The 26860-nt window shown below is 47.1% G+C and overlaps 1 protein-coding gene across 3 annotated transcripts in view; it reads right to left on the reverse strand.

The window, feature by feature from the left end:
- Nucleotides 1-26860, reverse strand: part of Wasf3 (WASP family member 3) — a 97771-nt gene that overhangs the window by 64630 nt on the left and 6281 nt on the right. The gene's annotated exons all lie outside the window — the stretch shown is intronic.

Here is a 26860-nt window from a genome sequence, read left to right on the forward strand (position 1 = left end):
AATAACACAACAGTTTACTGGCTTACTCCTTCTACTTCTAATCATGACCTTCATTAAGTGACTCTGATTGCAAGAATACAATATCATTTACATATGATGAATGAATTAAAACAAAGCAATCATCTATCTGGTTCCCCATCAAAAATGATGTTATTCTTATTAATAACAACTTACATTTGAATCCAGAGGGTCGGTTACAAAAGGCTTTCACATAAATCATCTTATTTAATCCACAACACTGACACCAGCAAGGTAAGAATTACTTTAAAAAATGTATGTGTAAATGTGTGTAAGGCCTATGTAAATGTCTGCCGTGTGTATGGGTCTGTGGAGACCGGAAGTGGGCGCCAGGTCCCCTGGAGCTGGAGTGTCAGGCAACTGTGAGCCTTCTGACTTAGTGCTAAGACCCAAATTCTGATCTTCTAGAAGCACACTCGCCGCTCTTAACCACTGAGCCATTTCTCCAGGCCCAAGAATTACTTTGATATATTCAGTAAATTAGGGCACAAGCTAAAGAGTGAAAAATGCACACTTATAAGTCATCCTTCAAGGATTGGGAATACATAGCTTAGCAGTAGAGCACTTGTCTAGCATGTGGAGGCCTTAAATTCAATTCCCCACACTGGGGAAAAACAAAAGAACCCTACATGAAGGGGACATGGAAGCCCACTCCCCCACAAAAGTCCGCTCCTTCTGGCTCTGCATCCCATTCTCTTCCTCGGCGTGTTCCGGGACCACCTCACCCAGAAGGAGCACCCCTCCCAATAACTGCAAATAAACTCAGAACCCATGCGATGCTCCGCACAAACTGCCTTCCATCCCTCGGCCTTTCTAGTGCACACTAAATAAATAAATGCATTTAACCTTGACTCCTCAGTTCTCCACAGGTGCCAGTATCCTCTTGAACGGCCAGCCCCAGCCCCACTGGCCAACCTTTGCCTCCTCAGCCTCTCCAGGGGAACTACACAGCCTTCTGCTGTTGGCCAGAGAGGGGTCGTGCCTTTTTTTTTTTCTTCTTCTTCTTCTTTTTAACTTCTGCTGACAGCTGGAACTCTGCACTGCCACAGCTGTCTGGGGAGAAAGGAAATGTAACGGCAGCCCTAATGGCTACTCCCGCCTCCCCAGGACCCTGACCTCCTTCTGTTTCAAACTCCTGCTTCCAAACGGGTGGCAGATATCCTGACCTAAAACACCATGTCCAGCAACCTCCCCAACACTGAAAGTTAAGTCTTAGCCTGATCATGGGATTGCCATTCAGGGTCACTGGATGTGGTAACTCTAGTTCTGACAAAGGAAAATAATGAGAATTATTACATAAATGAGCAAAAATACTTGGGAAAACTGCACCTGTATCAAATGAAAGCAAAGAGGCCCGAGGAACATTACAGGGGTTTTTGTTGTTGTTGTTGTTTTCATTATTACCATGACAATTTTTACTATTCTAGAATCAAACTATATTTCACAGCTAGCTGTGAAATAAATACTAAATCTGATACAAAGATTTCGTGTACAAATTCCTGAGGATAAAGTATATCATGGCTATTGAAACAAACAGGTCTATAAACTTCTACCCTCAGAGGACTGTGTTCAAATAAGACTGACGAACCCAGCTGGGCTGCTTTACAACACGGCTCCACCCCCGCTCCCCCGAGCCTCCGGTGGGACCCATAGAAAGTAGTCAGAGAGCTAAGTGACCACTTCTGTCAGGGACTGTGGCCACTGCAACAGGAGAGTGACTACCACAGAGCTGGTACCCAGACATGACATCTTTGTTATGGTCCATGAGCCTTTGGAGCTGGTTTGCTGGAAGAATGTGAAACAGTCTGGAACTTCAGGATGAAGTTAAAGATGTTATAACCTTGGATGTTATAAACAGAACCTGCTGGACCATTCTGGTGGGAGCTCGGAAGGCCAGAATGCTGAGAAAAATGTGGACAGTGGGGGTCTGGCTCATGATGTTTCAGAAGAGAACAAGGACTATACCGGGAACTCACCTAGAAGTCACCCGTGTACACTCTGGCAAAGACCGGCTGTATCACTGTTGAATTCAAAGGTAATGGCCTCGCCTGTTGACACAGGATGGCATTTAGGCTATTGTCATCATCCGGGTCTACAGCAAGCCAGAGCAAAAAGCGAAGCCGAAAAATGATTAAGATGGGCAGCTTGTGCAGGAAAAGTGTGAGCAGGTTTGGCCTTACAGATAAAGCAGGTTTGAAGGCAGCTGTGACAGCTAACGGAAGCAATATCATTAAAGAGAAACCATACTCTCTGCACTGGGACAGCATGAAAGGGGCCCTAAGGCAAGACCTTACCCCTGAAGCTTCCATCTACTGAATATGCAAATTCATCTGAAAGGGCAGGGCCGCCCAGGAGATTCCCTGAAAACAATCACCGGGGAAGTGTCTGTCCAGGGTCAGTACACAGAAGCTGATCTAACTGTGATCTGAGATCTATCCCAAATTAGCAGCAGACCTTGGCAGTGCCGACCATATGACACTTCTTTTGCAGACGTGAACTAGGCAAGAGTAAGCGGGGTGTGGGGTCTGGAGCTGAGGTTCCAAAGAGACACTGAGGCCAGGCGACGTGTGGCAGGGTCAGAGTTGCTGTAAGAAGGCTCCAAGGGGCGATGATGCAAAGCTATGGAGGTGAAGTCGAGGCTGTATGGAGATCTCAGGATATTGGAGATGTTGGAACCATGAGACATCCAGGGAGGAAAGCTGAAGACCTGGAGTGGAACTGGCCCAAGAGAGAGGCTATGTGTGCGGCAGACAGCTACCTAAGCCCCTTGGGCCCAGCTGATTCCATCATGAGCCCATATGCCAGACATGGGGCTGCAGATTTGGTGTTTTCCCTGCTGGGTTTCTGTCTTGCTTTGCTCTGACCATCCCAGTCTTCTCTTTGGAAACAAGGATGTTTACTTTATGCCAGCTCATGTTGGAAGCATTTAGCTGGTTTTCTGATGTAGGGACTCACAGATAAGAGACGGCCTTACACTTTGTACTTACCTTTTCACAGTGTTGGGACTGCTAAAGATCATGGGGACTTTGAAGTTGGATTGCACGCATTTTGCATTATGAATTAGGAGATGACCACAGGCCAATGGGGACTGTGTGGTGTGGAGAATAAGGTTGTGGTTTAACACTGATGCGTGTTAACGCCAAATTGACAAGGAAGTAGACTTGTGATGGTTAACACTGTCAGCTTGACAGCATCCAGAATCACCCAGATCCCCAGGCACGTCTGTGAGGAGATGTCTAGAATAGGTTAACTGAGGTGTGAAGACCCACCCTAAATGTGGGTGACGCCATCCCACGGGCTGAGGTCCCAGACTGAACGAAAAGGAGAAAGTGAGCTGAGCACCAGTATCCATCTTTCTGCTTCCTGGATGTGGGTGGCATGTGCCCAGCTCCTGCTGCCACGCCTTCTCACCATGATGGACTGAATTACTTAGGTCTATAAGCCAGAGTGAAGCCCGACTTCCTTACCTGCTTTGATCAGGCATTTCTGTCACACCAAGGAGAGAAACGACCAGCACGATGATTCACAATACGGGTGTCTTTAACATCAAGTCCACCTCTGATTGGCTAAGTTGCGGTACTCATTTCATTATAGCACCCAATACGAACTTGCCAGAAACATTTTCTGTGACTCCCAAGCCTGTAGGTAAGGGGAGGGGGTGTCTGCAGAGATCAACCACCCAAAGCTCTGGGCACTGGTGAGGATACTGCTGAAAGATGCTCAAGTGCCCCTTGTATAAAACACAGCTGACAATGCCCCTTCAGGGTGTGAAGTAGAGAGGGTGGGCTATCCCAAGAGAGGGCGGGCTATCCCAGGCAAAGAACCCAGGGCAGTGGGCGGTGCATTTCATGAATGGCAGCTATCACTCCTCTGCTGGGGGAGCACAGTGTGGAGCCTGTCCGCAGATGGACAAGGCCGCAGAAGAGCAGAGCTGCCACACTTAGCTGCTTCACCTGGATGCTCGGGAGAGGAGGTGTTGGCGTCACCCCACACTCGTGTGCAGGGGGATGAGGAGGAAGTGTTGGCGTCACCTCACACTCGTGTGCAGGGGGATGAGGAGGAAGTGTTGGCGTCACCTCACACTCGTGTGCAGGGGGATGAGGAGGAAGTGTTGGCGTCACCTCACACTCGTGTGCAGCTGGCACGCCCCTTCTCCATCCCTGAATGTGACAGTGGGCGCACCAATCCCAGGACAATGCAGGTGCTGTGGGAACTGAACAAGTACTAGATATCCCTGGTCAGCTCCTCTCATCTCTACACATGGTACAAGAAGAAGTGAGTCAACCCTGGAAGACCTGCTTCCAGCACACAGGGCTTCCAGCCACTAGCCTGCTATTTAGAACAAAGCCAAGATGTCTCTGGAAATAGAAGGCTGCCCACTCCACTACAAACATACATACTAAATTTAGAAAATGTAAGTTTTTTCAAAAGATACAACTGTATACTCAAAGAGCAAACCTAGAAATTATAATCTCAGAAATAAAGGACATGAGTTTAAGAACAAACTCGATACAAAGAAAGGTCTATGTTCTGAAAAGCAAGATGGGAAACCAAGGAACCCTGAAGGCAGGAAGAACAAACATGGGAAGGGAAAGCAAACAGCTGTGTCCATCACACTGAGAACTCTGCAACTGCGACATCCGCGATCCGAGGGCTCCACCAACCCCAGGGCGGGGAGCGCCAGGCAAACAGGGCGGGGGGCTTCACAGCTCTGCGGGTCTACTTCCTGCCACTGTGACCAAGGCCTAAACGTCAGAGTGAAGGAGCCAGGCGAGAGTCATGGGTGGCAGCTCAGAGGTCCGGCCCACAGTGGCTGCTCCACTGCGTCTGGGTCCAAGATGAGCAGAGGCCACCGTGGGACAGAGCTGCTCCCCTGGTGGCCGCTGGGAAGCCTACAAAGAGGCAGAGACGTGCAGGACAAGACGCCCTTCAACATCAACTCCGGCTAGCCTACTTGCGGCGGCCAAGCCCCCTCTCCGAACAAGTCCATAAAGTTATGAATTTTCAGAGGATTCGTCCAGGGATGACACCAGAGGCCTCATGAGCTGATCATGTCTGAATGGACAGAACCCTGAGGTAGAGACCAGGTCTTCATTCACACCTGAGCCTCGTTGCGAGGGCACTTCATCTGCAAACCAACAGCGGAACTGCTAACTGAAGAGAAATAGTCAAAGAACCAAAAGAAAAAGAGGCCCATTAAAGGGTGTCGGGGAGAGCAGTGAGAGAACCTAACGGAAAACTACTCACCATGTTCAGGGACCTGGATCTGACTGGGGGTGCAGGGGAATGAAGAGATGGCAGACGCTCACACAGACAGCTGGGACTGGGTGGACTGCGCCCTCTGACGGAGAAACCGTAACACCCTGAAGGTCGGTGTGTTCATTACATGCAGCTGAACAGGGGGGTGCGGTCACTGCATACAGATTAAACAATGTGAGGAGTGGATGGAGTCCTGAGTGAACGTGTGAGGAGTGGATGGAGTCCTGAGTGAATGTGTGAGGAGTGGATGGAGTCCTGGGTGAACGTGTGAGGAGTGGATGGAGTCCTGAGTGAACGTGTGAGGAGCGGATGGAGTCCTGAGTGAATGTGTGAGGAGTGGATGGAGTCCTGGGTGAACGTGTGAGGAGTGGATGGAGTCCTAAGTGAACGTGTGAGGAACGGATGGAGTCCTGAGTGAACGTGTGAGGAGCGGATGGAGTCCTGAGTGAACGTGTGACGAGTGGATGGAGTCCTGAGTGAACGTGTGAGGAGTGGGTGGAGTCCTGAGTGAATGTGTGAGGAGTGGATGGTGTCCTGAGTGAATGTGTGAGGAGTGGATGGAGTTCTGAGTGAACGTGTGAGGAGTGGGTGGAGTCCTGAGTGAATGTGTGAGGAGCGGATGGAGTTCTGAGTGAACGTGTGAGGAGTGGGTGGAGTCTTGAGTGAATGTGTGAGGAGTGGGTGGAGTCCTGAGTGAATGTGTGAGGAGTGGATGGAGTCCTGAGTGAACGTGTGAGGAGTGGGTGGAGTCCTGAGTGAATGTGTGAGGAGCGGATGGAGTTCTGAGTGAACGTGTGAGGAGTGGGTGGAGTCTTGAGTGAATGTGTGAGGAGTGGGTGGAGTCCTGAGTGAATGTGTGAGGAGTGGATGGAGTCCTGAGTGAATGTGTGAGGAGCGGATGGAGTCCTGACTGATGTGTATTATTGACAAAGATGAATACCTCAGACCCATGGGAATGGCAAAGCCTTCCTCTGGTCTCTGAACAGATGTTGGCAGCCTATGTAAAACTAACAACCACAGCTTCTTCCTCCCAGACTAGTGCAACCCGAGACTCACCTACAGAGACCACCTGTGGAGAGCGGCTCACCCTCCCACTGAGGTTCCAGGTTGTTGCATCAGAGCGAGCACAGCCCACGGGCACCTAGATTCTCTGGACCTGTGTCTGTGAGTCTGCAGTTTCTCCATCCCCTGTTACCCCAGTCAGGTTTCCAGGACCACGCTGAGCATGATGCGGCAATGGGCAGAGATGTTTAGACTGCTTAGATATGAGAAAATGACTGCCACACAGGATCCTTCATCCAGCGAAATACATAAAGAACTTTCAAAAGTGAAAATATGGGGCTGGAGAGATGGCTCAGTGGTTAAGAGGCTCAGTTCCCAGCATCCACTTGACACTGTCTTAACTCAAGTTAAACAGGATCCAGCGCCCTCTTCTGGCCTCTGTAGGTACTGCACACACATGGTGCACACACACACACACACACACACATACACAGGCAAAACTCCCGTATACATAAAGTAAAAAAACAAAAACAAAATACAGACCTCAAATGAAAAGAACTAGGTGGGAAAATAAACCACTTATGAAACTAACAAAATACAAAAAACCATTTCACCACAGAGGACACACGGAAGACAAGTGAACCGCTTTAGAGATGGTGACCATCATGACATCACTAGTCATAGGAAAATGAAAACCAAAACCAAAATGAGAGAACATTACACACCCAACAGAACATTTGTGATAGAACACCAACAGCTAAGAATCCAGAAACAATGGGTCAGTCACACTCTCCTGGTGCAAGTAGAAAGAGCACAGACATTCTAGGAAACAGTTTGGTCAGGCTATACAAAATCAAATACTACTTCTGCTTACTTGTAGGGAGCCGCCATTCTAAGATGGCGCTGGCTTCCTGGGAGCCTAGCTGTAAACAACTCCATATTTGGCTATGATGCACGAGTATGGTAATTGGCCTTATGTCCTCAGCCTATCCCGTGCCTCCCCTTGCTAGCATTCTGGCGGGAACCAATCACAGTACGGCACGTTTGCCTGATTCCCTATATAAGCAGCTGCAGTTTAGTCCTCGGGGCCCCTCACCTCCCACTCTCCCTTGATCAAGAGGCGCTCCAATAAAGTGTGTTCTGAGACGGATCCTCGCATGGTGGTCGTTCTTCCTCGCTGGCCGAGGAGCGCGCCGCACTTACTGTTCAGCAATCACTCCCATGGGTGCTCATCCCAGAGAAATGAAAGTTTATAATCTCACAAAAACCGTCTCTGAAGGTTCATTTCAGCTTTACTGCTAATACCAAGAAGCTATTTGGATGGGCAGTTGGACAAGCTGCACTATGACAGACTAGTCGGCAATGAAATACATACATAATGGATACAAGCACCTGAATAGACCTGAAGGGTGCTCTGCTTCATGATAAAGGGAAAGCTAAAAGGAAAACATATTTGGGACTGGAGAGATGGCTCAGCAGCTAAGATATTCTACTAATTATGAAGGATGTCATCATTGGAGAACCTGGGCAAAAAACAGATGGGATACTCTGTGTGTGTGTGTGTGTGTGTGTGTGTGTGTGTGTGTGTGTGTGTGTGTGTGTGAATATTCGGTGAGAGTATAATTATTGGAAAATAAAAGTGTTGTTTTTGTTTTTTAGAGGAAGGCAAAATAAGACTTTTTCTGGTCAACCAAACTAGAGCAGACCCACAGTAGAAAGACCCTCCAGTTCCTCAAGCTGAATGAAAGCACTGAACTGTGGAGAAGGACGGACACAGGAGAGCCAAGAGCACTGGGCACCGTGGGTTCCCATTGAGACTGCATCCGTTAGTTCAGTGCACACTGCTAGTCAGCTCCTCCACAGAAGTTTCCAGAGAAAGTCTTCACCGAAGTGGATCTAAGGAGTAATGTAGTCAATAGTGGGCGACGATACTCAGGCATAGAACGTGGATGTATAAAGAAGACAGGAGAGGGACGTGCAACGGGCTCCAGACACCCGAGAGAGGAGAGAGAGAAACCCTAGGAAATGGCAAATGGGGTGGGTAGGCAGAGCACAGGGCCTCTGCTGAGCCACAGGTTCAAGTATCACTCTACAAGCGACTGGGAGGGTTTGGGGGGCTGGATCCACTTAGGAGAGGAAGGGGAGGGTGTGGGGGACACACACCAAAAACAAAAGAGGCAATAACGCAACAGTCTAGGAGAGCCACCCTCATAGCCAAAGCCACGTCAAAAAGCCCAGAAATGAAAAGGGTGTGCTGTGCCGTTACCGTCACCGTTACCGTCACCGTCACCATGACAAAGCCTGGCAGAAACAACCTGAGGGAGGGAGGGGCTGATGGAGGGAGGGATTGAGGGATGAGGAGGACTGAGGGAGGGAGGGAGGGAGGGAGGGAGGGAGGGAGGGAGGGAGGGAGGGAGGAAGAGGCTGAGGGATGAGGGGGACTGAGGGAGGGAGGGGCTGAGGGATGAGGGGGACTGAGGGATGAGGGGGACTGAGGGATGAGGGGGACTGAGGGAGGGAGGGACTGAGGGATGAGGGGGACTGAGGGATGAGGGGGACTGAGAGATGAGGGGGACTGAGGGATGAGGGGGACTGAGGGATGAGGGGGACTGAGGGAGGGAGGGACTGAGGGATGAGGGGGACTGAGGGATGAGGGGGACTGAGGGATGAGGGGGACTGAGGGATGAGGGGGACTGAGGGAGGGAGGGACTGAGGGATGAGGGGGACTGAGGGAGGGAAGGACTGAGGGATGAGGGGGACTGAGGGAGGGAGGGACTGAGGGAAGGAGGGAGGGGCTGAGGGATGATGGGGACTGAGAGAGGGAGGGGCCGAGGGATGAGAGGGTCATCTGGGCTGGCAGCCGAAGCAGCTCCCTCGGCACAGGCAGGAGTGTGAGGCTTCTTGCTAACACCATGGCCTCAGACCAGGAAGCAGGACTGGGCTGTCACCCTCAAAGGCCCACCCTACAGACCCATTCCCACCCACATCTGCCAGCCAGGCCCATCAACCAAAGCCTCTGTACCTTCCCCAGACAGCGCTGCTTGCTGGGAATCCAGTGTTCACACACAGCGATTCTGGGGCACGGTTCGGATGCAAACTATAACAAATCGCATCTACAAGCCAGTTAAGGATAAAAGGGAAGACAGAGCTGAGAATCACTCTTAGAGTTCCACTCAAGAGTTGGCTGTCATCTCTCTCAGAAGAGTTACAGAGGCAGGAAGCATATTTTGATGGCAAACTAAAAATCACACATTGGGAGATGGTGAGTTTCCCGTGCAGGGGAATGTCCTGCTGTCTGCAAAGTGCAGCGCTGCAGCCGGGAACAGAACCTGCAAAGCAACCGGCATGGCCGCAATCAAAGGTCTGGTCCAGCCATAGCTGGCACGTGTCAGTTCTGAGATGAACCCGAAGTAGCACTCAACTTCCTGACAGAATGAAACGGCCTCCAGATTGACTCTCCCAACCCAGAATCTTAGTACTGACCACCAATCCGGCTAGGGAAAAAAAAAAAATAGAAGAAACCAAGTAACCATGTACCTAACAAGCTGTCTGGTTGTGCCTACAGCCCAGCACTTCAGAGTGGGGGGCAGGAGGAGCAGGAGGCTCAGCATTTCCGGGGCAGCCTGGGCTACATGACACACTATCTTAAAAAAACAGTCAATACCTGTTGGGTATGTGGTATAAACCTTTAATCCCAACACTCAAGAGGTAAAAGCAGGCAAATCTCTGTGAATTCCAGGCCAGTCAGGGCTGCTAGGTGAGACCCTGTCTCAAAAACTAATTAATAAAATTAAATGTGCACCTACTGATTATTCATAAAATAGATATTTTTTTTTAAAAAAAAGTCCAGCCTCATGCAACATAAAGAAATGGAAGAGAGAGGTACAGTACAATGCAATGCATAATAATTTTAATTTATTAGATTAGCAAAGATGAAAAATCCCAATGCAGGCCAGAATGTGGGAGCAAGAAGGTACTTACAGGCTCTAGTGGAAATGTGGACAGCTGAGAAGGGGTCACAGCTCACTTCATAAACCTGGAGAAGGATACCCAAACAGGCATGACCCAAAATGGGCCCAAGCAGCCCTCCTGAAAAGTGGAATGGTGACTGAGCGATTCTGATTTTCTCCTGTCACACACACTGAACAACCTACAAATGCCATCAAGAGCTCCCTCCTCCTCTGCCCCCACAGCCTCAGCAATTTATTCCTATTCAGAGCAAAATAAATGACATTTGAGGGGTCATTAAACTGACCCTGCTTTAAATTTTTCACACTTATCCTCCAGGATTATTTTTTGCTTATATTTTTCTGAACTTCCTCCTCTCATCTTGCTAATTTCAATAATGATCGTTTACATCAGTCCACTTGGTTATCATATTTGCTCCCATTTGAGAACATTATCTAAATTCTTCAATAGATTGTCTAGTGTAGTCACCGACTCTGAAACCTCGCCCTCTTCTGTGAAATATTATCATGACTGGAATGACAGATTATGGTTAAAGTTTAAGAAAAGTTGTTTTCAATCCTGTGGCAACTTTAACAAATCCTCAAAATAATTTTCCAAAAGGGACAAAACAAACAAAGCCAAGCCACCTCATTTAAGAAGTTCATTGTCAATTAGCAGAGCCGTCGCTCACCAACAGAAGGTCTGTCTTCTCTCACCCTTTGCTCCATTGTTTTCCAATCTCTCACAGGGTTACTGAAGCATGGATCTGATCTGCCCTTCAAGGTCTCGAGTTCAGCCTTCACGAACGACCAGTCTTGACCGTCTTTGGTAAACTGTTCTGTTGGCAGCTCTCAGAAGAAGGCTTACTGCAACCATGAACGACAGGCAAAGAACTCAAGCCCTCCTTCTGCTGCAGACATGCAAGTGTGTTCCATGCTTCAGACATGAGGGCCTCTCTCACCCTGGTTCTGGAGAACTCTGAAAATCTGGACAGCACCCTTCCTCCCAAAACACCGACTGGTTCGGAGGAAAAGGCAGAGAGAAATATCTTGCCAAAACCATTTCTGAAGCTTCTCTCTTCGTAGGAAAGCCTTTTCCCTACAAACGTTTTAATTCCAGCCTTAACTGGATTGGTGGTTTAATGACCTTTTATTATTACCAGTTGAGTTTTACTACAACGAAGGGGATGAGCAGTGTTTGACAACAGGAGGACCACTGCTCCCGTGCTCCCGTCTGCACAGGAGGACCACTGCTCCCGTGCTCACGTCTGCACAGGAGGACCACTGCTCCCGTGCTCACGTCTGCACAGGAGGACCACTGCTCCCGTGCTCATGTCTGCACAGGAGGACCACTGCTCCCATGCTCCCGTCTGCACAGGAGGACCACTGCTCCCGTGTGCACAGGAGGACTACTGCTCCCGTGTGCACAGGAGGACCACTGCTCCCGTCTGCACAGGAGGACCACTGCTCCAGTGCTCCCGTGTGCACAGGAGGACCACTGCTCCCGTCTGCACAGGAGGACCACTGCTCCCGTGCTCCCGTCTGCACAGGAGGACCACTGCTCCCGTCTGCACAGGAGGACCACTGCTCCCGTCTGCACAGGAGGACCACTGCTCCAGTGCTCCCGTCTGCACAGGAGGACCACTGCTCCAGTGCTCCCGTGTGCACAGGAGGACCACTGCTCCCGTGTGCACAGGAGGACCACTGCTCCCATGCTCCCGTCTGCACAGGAGGACCACTGCTCCCGTCTGCACAGGAGGACCACTGCTCCCGTCTGCACAGGAGGACCACTGCTCCCGTCTGCACAGGAGGACCACTGCTCCCGTCTGCACAGGAGGACCACTGCTCCCGTCTGCACAGGAGGACCACTGCTCACGTCTGCACAGGAGGACCACTGCTCCCGCGCTCATGGGTTTGGAGGATTTTTACACTAACCCTCACAAGTGACAAAAATACAGACAAAAATAAAACAAAACAAAAAACACTGCAAAGTAAACACTGTGAACACTGTCTGATAATAAAGCATAAATCTAAATATTGTTTTCCAGAGCCAATGTTAGACTGAAGTCTAACACCCTGTCTCCAGATATGGAATCCAGACAGGGCCCCCAAGAACTTACAGCAGAGAGAATGGTTTTCTTGAGTATCTCTGACCATCTTCTAGGACCCCGACAGGCTGACTTTAAAATCCTCACAGAAAAACAAGAGAAAATCTACAGAAGAAGAATGACGAATGAGAGCATCTCCTGTCACATATGAACGTCAGAAGTGCTGTGTTAGGAAGAGCAAAGGAAACAAAGCTATGAGGAACAGAAGGGGCAGAAACGGAGCCCAGTTCGGCGACCCAGGACCAGCAATCTCAGCACTGAGGAGGCTCAGGAGGGAAGACGAGCGTTCGAGGCCAATCTGGGTTGAACAGTAAGTTACAGGCCAGCCCCAAGCACAGAGTGAGACCTAGTCTCAAAAAAAAAAAAAAAAAAAAAAAAAAAAAAAGAGAGAGAGAGAGAGAGAAGGGGGGAGGGAAGGAGAGGGGAAGGAAAGAAACAAACAAACCAACTGACAGTATGGGAAACAAACACATCAGTGTTGCCATAACAACTAGATTGACGTGAGGGGTCATTATTGGATACTTTATAAGTACAAAAGGAAAGTCAAGTATTTCAATGGTAACCACTAAGAACTAGAAGCAATCAAATTTTTAAGCAGTCCTAAATTAGAAAGGACTTTCAAATCATTATTGAGGGGTCTGGAGAGATGGCTCATTGGTCATATTGAAGGTCCTGGAGAGCTGGCTCAGCAGTTGAGATCACCGGCTGCTCTTCCAGAGTTTAACTTCCAGCACCTACACAACCATCTGTAACTCCAGCTCCGGGGGACCTGCATGCACAAGGTGCACACACATCCACCCAGGGACACACACAAACACACAAACCCTAATAGAATAAATAAATCCAAAAAAAATTTAAAGATCTTTAAAAACCTAAAATACTCCAGCTGTGTATCACCCAAAACTACTAGCTATGAAAAAAAAAATCACTAAGGTCCCAACATTCTGTTCAATTACTGGTCTCTTGTAACCAATCTAAACTGATCTAAAATGAGAGAGAAAAAGGCGAATCAAGAAGGGATTACTTTATTACAGTGTCTGCTTGATATCAGTAATCTTGTAAAATTGAATATGTACCTTAGAGGATGAGGACAGAAGCAGGTAGAAATCAAGGACTAAAACATCAGGCAAAAATGTACTGTCTCTTGGAGACCACAGGCACAGCGCAATGAGTGCGAGAATCTTCCCAGACTGCGTTGAGACTTTCTGAACAGAAGCCGTCTCTGTACAGCGTCTGCTTTCTCATTCCAGACTCCCAGGCTCCTCTTACGAAAACCCTCTGACAGCCGCAGCTGATCCTGTGAGGACCCATCTGGTTGGGGGGGGGGGGGGGGACGGGGGAACTGAAAGACTGGCCACAGCAAGGCTGGAGTGACTTCAACAGACGTCAAGGCTCTGACAGAGAGAAAGGGAAATCCTACATGGACATGCGCAAGAGTAATTTAAAAGAAAACGCAAAACGCCCTTAGAGGAGAATGGTCATGGTCAAGACCATCGTACTGCAAAACTGTTTAAGGAACCACAAGAAGGTAACAAAACTAAACTCACGTCTGTGGTTTGGATGTGACAGTGTTCTCAGGAGGTGGTGACACTCTGAAGTGATGGAGCCTTCTGGAGGGACGATGGTAAGGAGGGCCAGGAAGCGCCTCGTCCTTGAAGGGGGGTATGGAACCTCTGTTCCTCCTCACCGCCCCTCTCTGCTTTCTGGCCGTGAGTGGCTTTGCTCTACCACACACGTCTCCCATAAGGCACTGCTTCTTTACAGGCCCGAAACAAGACAACCTATCACAGAGAGGAGCTTCTAAAATACTGAGGGAAAACAACAACCTCTCATCATAAACTGACCACCTCAGACATTTTGTTATAGTGACCACGACCAACACATCCCTAATACTGAGTTTTTAATAAAATGGGGTATTTTCAGTGAACTGCTAGCACACAGCTAATAACAAGAACGAAAGCCGCAAGAAAGACTTGAGCTCAGCCTACTCTCTTTGAACTACTCATGTGAATTACTCTTCATCTTCCAGCTTACCTGTTTCAGAAATAAACGGACACTAGATGAATTTTCAGCCCAGCTTTGCCATCCATCACTGCCCTCGTGAGAGAGAACTTGTGTTTCTCGCCGTTTAAAAATAACAACAATTCCGGGGCTAGACAGAGGCTCAGCAGCGAAGTGCGCTTGCTGATCTCAGAAAACTGGAGTTTGGCTTTTAGTACCTGAGTCAGGAGGCTCACAATGCCTGGAACTCCAGCTCCAGGGGACCTGACGCCCTCTTCCGGCCTCTGTGGACACCTGTACTCACATGCGCACACCCACACACAGAGACATAAATAATAAAACAAAAGTCTTTTCCTCCTCAACTTGACAGGAGACATTTGCAAAAAGTGCCACTACAGCTAATATCACACTTAATGCTGAGACCGAGAGCCAAGACAGACACAGCCATTCCTCTGTGCAGGACTGCAGTGGGATCCTACCCAGGCCAGTGAGGCAAGAGAGGAGGGGAGGTCAGTGACCAGGAACGTGGTAGACGAGCAGCAAGTCAGACCAGGGAGACAGTGACATCACCTTGCCACTCAGCTTCATGACTAAGGCATGTCATCACGTCACATGCAGAACGTCTGAAAGAGCACACAATCAAACTCCTTGAATCAGAGAGCGGAACGTGGCTTCGGGGTGTAACATTCACAGTGTTGGTTAAAAATGGAGTTAAAAACGAGTGATGTTGAGAAGGGCAAGAAGACTTTTGCTCAGAAGTGTGCCTGGTGCCACGCTGTAGAAATGGGAGGCAAGCTTAAGGCTGGACCAAATCTGCCCCGTCTGCCGGGGCGGAAGATGGGTCAAACCACTGCATTCTCTTACACAGATGCCCTCGAGAGCAGAGGCATCACCTGGGAGATGACGCAGGCATGGAGTGAATGTCTGGAGAAACATCCCTGAGCATTAATGACTTCGCCAGGATTAAGAAGGGGGAAGAGCAGACCCGATACCTTTAAAAGGCCACCATAGCCACCGCCTTATTTACAAGACAAATATCCTGTGACTTTTAGTGAGAACCATAATGTAAGCCATACACCAGTACTCTGATCATGAGCGCTACCAGAACGCCGTTTTGTTTGGACAGTCCTGATTTACATAAGGTTGGCTCGCAGTAACAATCCCAGTTTGGAGGCACCGCCTCTGTGGTCCTTTCTAAGGATGGGGTTAGATTTAATTAGGAATGTTCAACTTTCCGCAGAGATGGGAAATGCCAACTTCAAGCCTATGGAACGGTCTTCCACTTAGATTTCTATGACTGTTTTACACTAGATTTACAGAAAATGTCTAAACGTGGGGAGACTCCCTGCCGTAGATCTGAGCAGAAGACTCCTTCCCCTGAGTCTGCACTTGTGTTCACTGGCCTGTTCCTGTTCACACACAAGGAAAAAAACCGTCTCTAGTCTTTTTTGTTTTCTTTTTGGTTTTTCGAGACAGGGTTTCTCTGTGTAGCTTTGCGCCTTTCCTGGATCTCGTTCTGTAGCCCAGGCTGGCCTTGAAATCACAAAGATCAGCCTGGCTCTGCCTCCCGAGTACTGGGATTAAAGGTGTGCGCCACCACCACACGGTCTGTATTCTTGATGATGCCAATTTAATTAAAATTCCCTGTTGTCAAAGAATGCCGCCTTTCACTGCTGAACAGTGTTTTTGAGTGGTTTGGTTATAATATAAAGAAGATTTAACACTTCTCACACACATAAAAACGAGGGGAAAAAAAAGCCTCACAAAAATCAAAAGCTAAATTCAAGGGTGGGGTCATTTGGAAAAAAGAGCTGGGTCAGTGGTTGGTGGGGAAGGCACTTGTGGCATAAGCTGATGACCTGAGTTCCACCATCCGATCCACAGGAAGTTGGCAGGAGAGAGAACAGGCCCCACAAAGCTGGTCCTCTGACTTCCAGAGTCCTGCTGTGGTGTGCACACACACAACAGTGATCATAGATAATTTTAAGTGGTTTTGTTTCATTTTATCTGTTTTTGTTTTTTGAGACAGGGTTTTTTTGTGTAGCCTTGGCTGTCCTAGGACTAGCTCCGTAGACCAGGCTGGCCTCAAACTCACAGAGATCTGTCTGCCTCTGCCTCTCAAGTGCTGGGATCAAATGTGTGAGCCACCACTGCCCTGCCTACAGTGATTATTTTTTGAAGTTAGGATGAGTCCTCTTAATTATTTTATTTTATTTTACTTTATTTTATTTTATGTATATGGGTACCATGTGCATGCAGTGCCCATGGAGGCCAGAAGAGGGTACCAGATCCCCTGGCACTGGAGTTAGAGCCGTTTATAAACGGCCATGCCAGTGCTGGGAATGGAACCCAGGTCCTCCTCTGCAAGAGCAGCCAGTGCTCTTAGCTGCTGAGCCGTCTCCAACCCTGTCAGTGTCCTAACTTTGACACCGCACTACTCCTAACAGATGCGATATTGAGCAGAGAGAGTACAGGATTGTTCAGTAACCTCCCTGAACTTACCATGAGCCTGCAACTGTTTAAAAATAAAAAGTTAAAAATAAATTGTAATTATCTATGCCTGGTGATGCAGGCCAGAAATCCCAGCTACTTGAGAGGAAAAGGCAGGAGTGCCTCAAGTTCAAGGCCAGCCTGGGCAATTTAGTGAGACCTGGTCTCAAAATAAAAAGTTTAAAATAGGAGTTGAGGGGGCAGCAGAATGGCTCAGGTAAAAGTGTCTGGTGCAGAAACTTGACAACCTGAGTTTAATTCCCAGATCCAGATCCTACAGGAAAAGAAGAAAACCCACTCCTGAAAGTTGTGTTCTGACCCCCGCCACACACACACACACACACACACCCAGGGCATGCATGCATCCACACTCACATGCACACACAATAACGATAAATAAATTTTATATTTAAAGGAGAGAGGGTGATATAGCTTGGTAACACAGTGCTTGCCTGGCATTCACAGGACCCTACATCCAATGTTCAATAATAGTAAGTAAATAAATATTAATTGCATTTCTATATAATAACAGCAAACCCCCAAGAAGGAAATGAAAATCTGTAGATGATCCTTTTGTGCGTTTGGGAACCTATCTCACATCTCTTTTGAAACAGCAAGTACAATGGTTAGTTAGCAGAAGTATGCAGCTCCACACCACTCCAAGCCAGACCGGTCATGTCCCCAAACAAACTGGAATCACCCGAAAACCCAAAACCTCAGACCCATGTAGCACTCCAGAGGCCTCACAATTCAGAGACTGGATCCCAGAAGTTAGGATTTTGGAAACCCCAGAGGTAAAGCATTCCTGTAGGAAGCAGTACCTTTCAGATGCATGTCCCCAGGACTTATGGTACTGAATCTCAATAGGTGCCAAGAACAGAAGGCATGCTGGATGGCTTTATGTCAGCTTGACACACACTAAAGTCATCTAAGGGGGGTGGCCTCAATTGAGAAAATGTCTCTAAAAGCTTGGTCCATAGGCATGTTCTTAATTAGTGATAGCCAAGTGAGCTTCCTTCACATATCAAGGCCATTTAAATACAGACACAGACACACACACACACACACACAGACACACACACACACACACACACACACACACACACAGACACACACACACACACATCTGAACAAGCAGAGACTCAAAGTACTTACACACCCATGCTAAAACCCATGTTCATCACTTGGACCACAAACACAGTCAATTATCTCAATAACAAGCTCTCAGTTATCCCCAAATGGTACCCAACTAATACCACCCTAGATACATCAGCAAGAGGTGGCTTCTTCAACAGATGTGTTAGAGCTGGAAGTCTCGCTAACTGCGGTTTACTAAGGCAAGCGGAGTAAAAGGCTAGTGAAGGAGTCAACATCTGTGTACCGAGTGGTAGAATGAAGGCGAAATAAGACTGGAGTCCCAGACAGAAACAGCGGGCATGAGACTGAAGAGATGGCTCAGGGGTTAAGAGTACTGGCTGCTCTTCCACAGAACCCAGGTTGGGTTCCCAGAACCCACATGGCAGCCCATAACGCCATACTCCAGCTCCAGGAGATCCAATGCGCTCTTATGGCCTCCACAGGTACTGAATGCCAGTAGTGTACATATATACATGCAGGCAAATGTATCAAATAAAACTAGATTTAAAAAAATAATTAATCATCCTGATTGAGGTAACCCAAACCCAGAAAGACAGTTATGGTATGTACTCACTCAATGGTGGATTCTAGGTATAAAATAAAGAACAATCAGACCACAACCCATAGAACCATAGAGGCTATATATATAGCATGGAGGTCCCTAGGACGACTGTGGCATATAATAAATTTCAGTTTTACTCAATTATTAAAAAAAAAATAGCAAAATGAATGGAAACACATGAACTATAAACCAAAGGCTGAGGGGCCCCCAGCTGGATCAGGCCCTCTGAATAGGTGAGACAGTTGATTGGCTTGATCAGTTTGAGAGGCACCTAGGCAATGGGACCAAGTCCTGTGCTCATTGCATGAGTTGGCTGTTTGAAACCTGGAACTTATGCAGGGACACTTGGCTTAGTCTGGGAGGAAGGGACTGGACCTCCCTGGACTGAGTCTACCAAGTTGATCACAGTCCTCGGGGGAGGACTTGTCCTGGAGGAGGTGGGAATGGAGGATGGGCTGGGGGTAAGGGGAGGGCGTGGGAGGGGGGAGAATAGGGGAACCCATGGCTGATATGTAGAACTGAATGGTATTGTAAAATAAAAAATATAAATCACAAAAAAAATAATAATTAATTAATGGAGGTAAAGCTTCTATGCCTTAACTTTGTAGAATACCACAAAGATATTTCGAGGAGATGGGGAGAGAGACGAGACACAGTCAGGTCAATATTACCATGCAGGCAATAGGTGAGAAGAAAGGATGCTAGTCAAAATGGACAGGTTCAAATGAGCAGGCCATTAAGGTGCTTCTGAGGTTGCAATTTCAAAAGTAATCACTAGAATAATAAAGTCTTTCCTGACATCCAAAGAATTTAATCAATGAAACAAATCTAACAATGAATAACTAAGTAAATAAAGTGAAGTGAAATACAGACATAATTATACAGTGACAGAATTGAAAACAAACATAGTTAAATAGCAATTAATGTAAATGATCCTAACTTGCCTTTGAATGAAAATATTTTCAAATTGTTTAGGGCAAATTATTTTGACTATATGAGTCATGTTTAATATTCAGAATAATTAGTGCATTTATAGGAAGTTCAAATGCATGCTCAAAAGGTTAAAGAGTAGACAAAAATTTATTAGGCAAATGGAAATATTATGTTTTAATAATATCAGTTAAAATAAAATTCAGGCTGAAACTCCTGACATGGACAATGACTACTTACAGACTGAAAGCTATACTTCCAATGAAGGAAAAGCTAATGACTCATGTGAACCAAATAATGCATAAGAAACAGAAAAACTGCAGAAACCCCATCAAAGGCTCATACCAGGAATGTAACAATGTTTCACTACTGGCAACTGTGGCAAGAAATTCACCAAACTAATAAACAGCAAGAGAAGAATTATATTGTTACCTCTAGAAAGGGTGAAGATGATTTTGATAGAATTCAACACCCATTCATAATCACAACAACAAAAAATCTCTTGAGGAGGCACCAGTGATAAACTCAGTGGTTAAGAGTGTGTAGTGTGCTGGGCAGTGGTGGCGCACACCTTTAATCCCAGCACTTGGGAGGCAGAGGCAGGAGAATCTCTGTGAGTTGGCGGCCAGCCTGGTCTACAGAGCAAGTTTCAGGACAGGCTCCAAAACTACACAGAGAAACCCTGTCTTTGGGAAAAAAAAAAAAAAAAAACAAGAAACCAACAACAACAGCAAAGCGTGTACTCCTCTTCCAGAGGACCTGGGTTGGATTCCCAGCACTCACATTGGGTGGCTCACACCCCACTATTTAACTCCAACTCCAGAGGATTTGGTACCCTCTTCTGGCCTTCACAGGAACCTGCATTCACATGTACATATCCCCACACACATACAAATAATTTTAAAAAATTTAAGTCTCTTGAGTGAATAGGAATGGATGAATTCTTTCTTGATGTGACTTTAGACAAACATGAGAAAGAATGAAAGAAGGCACACATGCTCACACGAGGGTGCACAATCACTAACATTAACACCCTAAATGAATGTTCAGAGCACTAAATATTTTCCAGGTTTTTCTCTTTCCTAATGTATGCATTTATGGCTAAGAATGTTCCTCTGAGTACAATTTTAGCTGCATCCCAAGTCTTTACATATAGTATTTTCATATGACTTCTAATCTAAACAGTTCTAAAATGTAGTCATTCCTATTATAACATTTTCTCTGGCCGTGGGTTACTTAGGGAATAATCTTCTGGACACATTTGGTTATTGATTTTTGTTTAATTTAAAAAACAGCATTCTATTTTATTTGAATTGTCTACCATCTGCTGGGATTTTCTTTTGCCCCAATGAGCTGGAAGCTTGTGTAAATGTCTGTGTGAACTTTAAAGAACGTGTACTCACAGCTTTTAGGAGCAACATCTGGACGTGTCGGAGAAATGGATTAATTATGTCATTCAAATCTTTACTGAATTTAGATCCAGCCATTGCAGAAAATGTGTTTATAAAAAAAAATCCTACAATTTGCGGTTTTAGTTCCTTTATTTCATTTTAAACCTAAACTATAAAAACTAAAAATATTTCTAATTATGTAGACATCCTGTTATAGGGAACAGGAAAGTAAATGACCTCCTCCACATTTTTTTTTATCACTTTTTTTTCAACTAATCGTTACCCGAAACAGCTTAATGTCACCTACCTGGAAAATAAAGTAATTTCTTTAGGCATCTTCCCAAGTTTAATTGGGTCATATCCATAACTCCAGGGAGCACAGCAATTTGTTTAATTACACAGAGGTGCATTTTGCAACTAATTCATATTGCTGGGTACACATGAAGACAGCAATTCTCCACAATACACTCTTGACAGATTACTGACTTTTTATAACTCAGGGATACTATTTTTCCCAAATCAAAATTACTTTGGCCTCACTCTCTGCAAAGAAGGCAAACGTCACTCCTCTCTTCAATGCCCACGCACTGTCCTTCTGGGCTGAGGCGAGGGCCTAGCATCACTCCTGCTCATGGGTCCAGACAGCCACCGCTGGCATGGTCACCTGATCTTAACGCCAGACCACCTGGACTCTAGCAAAAGCTCTAACAATCCAGCCGAGTGCCTGGACTGGGTGAAACACCTGTATGCCACTGTCCTTCCAGGAACCTCAGAACATGGGTACAGAAGTAGTCTTGATTGACACCCTCTAAATTCGGTGATGTGTTAGCTCCCGATTTGACCCAGCACCTCCGCTAAGGCCAGGGTGCTGCTCCGCCTATGACAGCACATTGCAGGCTCCCCTTCCCTTTGCGATCACGCCGTGAGATCCTCAAGGAAAGGGAGGTCTGAGTCATCCAGATAGACACAGAACCCAGCAATGCCCTGCACATACACCCTGCCTCAACTGTTCCCCCTACAACCTGTTTTCTGCATAGCAGTTCCAGGAATCCATCATAAATGATACCAGCCTCTTCCCTGCTCAAAACCGTGTAAAAACCTCCCACCTCAGAGTACAAAGTGCCACCTCGGTCCACTCGGTCCTAGACTGCCCTCCCTGCAGTTGCAATCAATTCACACAGCTGGGCACACACCTCCAGACAGCTTGTATCCCTCGTTTACTGTACTTAGCTCTTTCCCAAAGTGTCTGTGCAGACAGCTCCCTTCTTCCCTTCACTCACACCTTTGCTTACGTCTCAGAGAGGACTTCCCTGACCACTGTACAAACCTGGGATACTCTTTGCCATTATTCCGTATCTTCCTAGACCATTCCTACTATCTGTGTTTATAAGCTGCCCATCATCTTTCCCCAGTGAACGGTACAAAGCCGATCCTCTGAAACTGGGGTAAGTCTTCGGCTGTAAAGCGTCACACACTAACTATTCCACTCTTGGCAGGTTGCACACTTCTGGTTACCATCACTGACCTCTGTTCCACTCTACCTAGCTGTCCTAAGGCAGTCACATACCACGAAGAAACAAAAGGGTATGTCTGTATACCAACACAGTCTTACCCAATCAGGTAACAATCCGGGTTTGGCTCCCGGGACGCAGCTTACCAACTGTCCTACTTTCTGATGATGAGATAAAACATTCTGACCAAAGGCAACTTGGGGAGGAAATGGGTGATTTTATTACCCTAACACTGTCAACCTTAGTCCATCATGGAGGAAGTCGGGGCAGAAACCTGCAGGCAGGAACTGAAGCAGAAGCCTTGGAAGAAAACTGCTGACTGGCTTGTGCGGCCTGGCACCCAGGACTACCTGGCCAGGGGTGGCCCCACCTGTATCTTGAGTTTTCCTGCCTTGCCCACAGTCAGGACAAATCTTTGTCACCCACCAGTCCCAAAGCCACTCAGACCCAACCAAGTAAACACAGAGACTTATATTGCTTACAAACTGTATGGCCGTGGCAGGATTCTTACTAACTGTTCTTATAGCTTAAATTATTAATCCATTTTTATAAATCTATACCTTGCCATGTGGCTCATGGCTTACTGGCATCTTCACATGCTGCTTGTCATGGTGGCGGCTGGCAGTGAGTCCTTCTGCCTTCCTGTTCTTTCTCTTCTCCTCTCTGTTAGTCCCGCCTATCCTTCCTGCCTAGCCACAGCCAATCAGAGTTTTATTTATTGACCAATCAGAGCAACTTGACATACAGACCATCCCCCAGCACAGCCAAGTTCAGACCATCTCAGACACCTGCACTCAGGCCCATGGTCCTAATCATCCTCTATGCGGACCTTCTGGGTAAAGCCACGAGGAACCCAAAAACGGGCTCCCACAGGACATACAGAACATCCCACAGCACCCACCCACAGTGGGCTGGCTCATCCTACATCAGTCATTAATCAAGAAAACGGCCTACAACCTCCAGGCCAATCTGAAAGAGGCAATTTTTCAGTTGAGGTTCTCTCTTCCCAGATAACTTCGCTTGTGTCAAGTGGATAAAAGCCAAAAAACTCCTGGGTGCACCAACCTCTGCTGCAGCACTCAGTGAGCAGCACTCCGAGGGAACGAAGCATCCCTTTGGTCTCTGCCTTCAATGAACAGCACAAAATACTGTGTCCCTGCCCCCAAGCTGAGAAAACAGTCACACAAATCCTATAGACACCTTACACACACACACACGCGCGCGCGCGCGCGCGCGCGCGCGCGCGCACGTCTTTTAAACTGTTTCTGAATGGCAGCTTGAAGAAAATGCGATGTGAAATCAAAGATTTATTAAGGAAGCTGGCACATTCTTTGCGAATAGTGCAAACTGCAGCACAAAGCTGAGTTTTGCTCCCTTCACTAAAGGCCACCGGGATGAAAACCATCACTCCTAGTCAGCCCCAGGCAACGGCTGGTGACGCCGTCTCTTCTCTGGGGGTTCCCAGCTACACCTACGGCAGGCACAACGAGGCTGCGTCCCAGCCCAGGCAGCAGCTGGAGAGTTGACCGCTGGCTCTGGGAGCCTTCCACAGGCTCTTATCTTCCCCAGCCACCAGTCAAACCACCCAGGGTCTCAGTTCCTACAGAAAGCAAGGTGATGCAAGGAGAAAAGAGTGACTACCAGGACATCCAGACAGAAATTCTCTAGGGGTGCCAGCTGTGCCGGAGACACAAGCCTCCACGCACACAGACTGCTCCGGCCAAGTCATTGAGATCTTGCAGTTACTGAAGCTGTTAGCTCTGCCATCTAAAATGCTGGCCATGGAGACTTAACCAGACCGGAGGGACGGGCCTTGGTGTTTCACTCTCGGTCCCCATAGATTAATGATTCTTGGAATTCACAGTTAGCTCTTTATTGTTATGGGTCCTTCTTATGAGCCAACTCAGATCTTCATTTAGTGAAAGGCAAGCAAAAAGCCTCCACTGACTGTGGCCAATAAAACCATAAGCATCTCAGACAATAAACACACCCACTTAAACACAACTAGTCACTTTCACTTACCTGCAAGGAGACCTAAATTCTTTGTCCAAAAAGAGAAAGCACTCTGAGTATATTAAAATGCAGAGTAAGATACTGTGTCTAAATTAAGTCTGACCATCATTAGACACCAAAGAGCAAAAAAGTGAAACCATAAACTTCTGAGTGCCTACTGGCGAAACAAAGTTAATAATAAATAGACTGAGAGTGTGGCAGCTGTGCGGCTGTCCTAACCACTTAACTGCCTGCCCTAGCTGGCTTGCTGCTACTGCTATGATAAATGCTGGAGCAAAAGCAACTTGGGGAGGAGCAGGTTTATTTGGCTTACAGATTACAGTCCCAAGGGAGGGACTGGAGGCAGGAACTAAGGCAGAGGCCATGGCGGAATGCTGTGTTGTTTGCTGGCTTGCTCCAGGCTCGTGTCCAGCTGTCTCTCTTACACAGCCCAGGCTCCACTGCCTAGGGATGGTGCCGCCCACAGTGGGCCGGCCCTCCTCCATCAATGAGAAATCAGAAAACGCCCCACAGGTCATACTCACAGGCCGGGCTGATGGAGGCAATTCCTCTCTGAGACTCCCTCACCCCAAGAGACACTTGATTGTGTAAAGTTGACAGCTGAAGCTAAATGTAACAACGTGTGAGCCTTAAACAGTTCTTCCAGGTTTTATGTTTGTGTGTTTGCTTTGTTTTGAGGAAATATAGACGGAACTGGACATGTCAACACTGGAAGAATTTTTTTTCAGTTAAGCTTATGTAAGGCTCAAACAGCAAAGAAGTCATGAAAATTGTGAGGATAGCTCAGGTATGAATTTATCATTATCCCTGACAAACCTTGAAACTGCTATAAACTGCAAGGTCAACTTTGGGGGCGGGGGAGTAACAGCTTAAAAGTCAGAATATTTCAAGGAATGGTTCAACTGCAGTAAAGTCTTGAGAAACACTGTTGCATTGTATAATTAAAACCAGTTGCCTGGTGACTGGGGAATTGGGGGATTTTTGTAATTTCTAGTTTTAAGTTAAAAATCAAGAAGCCAGGCTCGGTGGTACTATTAAGGCTGGAGAGGGCCAAGAGGTCCAGGCCTCACACAAAGACTGCAAAATTAACGTTCAAGAAAAAGCCCCCGCTGGCAAAGAAGATGAGGGACATTTGACCCAGCAAGGCCAGTAAGTAACAGACTCCACCGGCGTGACAAAGGTTCTTCAAACATCATGGCCAGGAAGTCAACACACCACCTGGATCCTTGGTGCACCTCTCCCATGGGCCTGGCCTCTCCCTCTCCCTGCTCAGATCTGCTTCCTACTGTAGTCTTTCTTAATACATCTGAGCTTTCTCAGGCACGTGCCTCTGTCCATTTCCCCTTCCTGTTCAGAGACACAGAAACCTCGAAGTCCCAACAGCTGCACCCAGAATTCCATACTGCTGACGCAGGAACTCAGGGTCCCTTCTTCAGGTTTCCGGTCTCATAGATGACAGAATTTTACAGCTGACCCAGAATGGAACTGAAGAACAATTTCATGAGAGCTGGATTAGAGGAAGAGACAAAGCCAGGATTTTGTTGTTGTTGTTTTGTTTTTAAGTGAAGGGGTCAGAAGAGCAGAAGAAAATGGTAGATCAAGAGAGAAAGAAAAAGACAGAGTTCTAACTCAGAAAAGCAGGGAGGCTCGGTGAGGATTTATAAATGACCGCAGTGAGGAAGGGACTTCTGGGCCAAAGTCCCTGTCTCAGGGGCAGTAAGCCGGCTGTACGGGAAAGGCACTTGCTACCAAGCCTGAGGAACCGCATTCAAGCCCCAGGACTCATATGGTAGAGAGAATTCCTGTAAGTTGTCCTCTGATCTACACACACACACACACACACACACACACACACACACACACACACACGGGGGGGGGGGGGGCAGAAAGAGAGTGAATATAATAATAAAGACATTTTAAGCACATTTCTTATTAAAGGAATAGTTAAACAGATCACCTAAAGTATAACTAGGGCTGTTTGTGTTCAGGTGGTTGACTGGACAGCTCCATTAACATTAATATTCCACCCCCTTTCTCTCTCTCTCTCTCTCTCTGGTTTTTTGTTGTTGTTGTTGTTGTTTGGGTTTTTTGTTTTGTTTTGTTTTTGAGACAGGGCTTCTCTGTAAACAGGCCTGGTTGTCCTGGAACTCACTCTGTAGACCAGGCTGGCTCGAACTCCCCAGTGCTGGAACTAAAGGTGTGTGCCACCATAGCCCGGCTCATTTATATTAACTCTTAAAGTAGGATGTGTCTTTGTAATCTTATTTCTTTTGGGCAATGTAAACTATTCTATATATCCATCTAGCACCAGTCCAGGGCCATAAGTACAACTTAGAGCCTGATCTTTCACTAAAAACCATGTAACAGTAATTTAAAACAACAAATAAATAAGTAAATAAGAAATACCGTCTATAAAACAGTCATGATTTACCAGGGGAAAATTTCCTCTTAGTGGGCTGAGCTGTCCTATCTGCTCTCACTGCTGTCCTAA

This window comes from Peromyscus maniculatus, chromosome 23, assembly GCF_049852395.1.
Source record: "Peromyscus maniculatus bairdii isolate BWxNUB_F1_BW_parent chromosome 23, HU_Pman_BW_mat_3.1, whole genome shotgun sequence".
In the NCBI taxonomy this organism is placed as follows: Eukaryota; Metazoa; Chordata; class Mammalia; order Rodentia; family Cricetidae; genus Peromyscus; species Peromyscus maniculatus.